At 29.5% G+C, this 1,145-nt stretch overlaps 1 long non-coding RNA gene across 1 annotated transcript; it reads right to left on the minus strand.

The window, feature by feature from the left end:
• Positions 1-634: 634 nt before the first annotated feature.
• Positions 635-1,102, minus strand: LOC110033142. The gene is made up of 3 exons (XR_002294921.1): positions 1,031-1,102; positions 852-963; positions 635-745 (listed from the first exon to the last, which is right to left on the minus strand). It is a non-coding gene; the product is annotated as an uncharacterized LOC110033142 (long non-coding RNA).
• Positions 1,103-1,145: the final 43 nt, after the last annotated feature.

Consider the following 1,145-nt stretch of genomic DNA (forward strand, 5'->3'; position numbering starts at 1 on the left):
GTATGGGGTTCTATCTCTTGATAAAATGCTTAAAAATTATACCCATCACAACAAGAAGAATTAGAAGATCCACAGCCCAATCGATTAAAGAGGCGTTTACTCTTCTTTGCACAGGATTATTACAATTGTCAGAAACATAGAGAATTAATTAACATGAAGATCATCATGAGATGAAATGAAGCTTTACATTTTTTCAATAATCTGCTCTTTACATAATTTGATAAAAAATTTGCCTCCCAAAAAACACCAATAAAAAGGAAGAAATCAACAAATCTAAGACCAAAAATTGGCCATAAAACTCAATATTTGCGATAGGCCAATGAGTGATTATTTATTAGAAATCTCTTTGGTAGCTAAGAGTCTAATGAGAAATTAGTACAGCAGCAAGATTATATATATATAGAGGTTAGATAATATACTATTTAATAACAAAAAAAAAATCTATAATGAATTCAATCACTAAATAAAGATCTTGCCAAACTACATTGACAAGAGAGAGACTAGGGAACCAAGCTTCTTTTATCCAAAAATACCAAAAAAATAAAAAAAAAGAAACAAAATAAAGATGGGATTGGCTAATGCAAAAATAGGAAATAAATAGAACAATATCAGAATATGTTATCCAACAAAGTTCAATAATTTCAATAAAATCACCCTTAACATGGAGTGGGTTATTGCATATCCAATAGAATAGAAATTTTTTCTAATTCCTCCTCAAGTTCCATGACAATTTGGCATTATCAGCCTGCAAAACATTCAAAAAGTATTGAATTGCATGTTGTGGTGAATGAGAAATGTAGAGATTAAACAATTAAAATCATTAAAAAAAACAACATATGATGAAGTAAAACCTTCAATAGTTCATTTTCAGTAGATAAAAATTCCTCATTCTCCTCGAGCTTCCCCAACCAAATTTGAGCCGCAATTAATTCTCTGTGACTTCTATTTATTTCTTCAAGCAAACTAAAATATGCAAAAACAAACTTTATTCTCAGTCAGTCACGATGGCAAGATGTGCTAAAGAGTTCACCTTTTTCTCTCTTCAACAAGTTCATCAACTTTCCTTTTCACGATGGCAAGATGTGCTAAAGAGTGATTATTTATTAGTAATTTCTAATGTCTTTTTAGTATAAGTATATATATAT

Source organism: Phalaenopsis equestris, unplaced genomic scaffold (assembly GCF_001263595.1).
Source record: "Phalaenopsis equestris unplaced genomic scaffold, ASM126359v1 Scaffold001098, whole genome shotgun sequence".
Classification (NCBI taxonomy): Eukaryota; Viridiplantae; Streptophyta; class Magnoliopsida; order Asparagales; family Orchidaceae; genus Phalaenopsis; species Phalaenopsis equestris.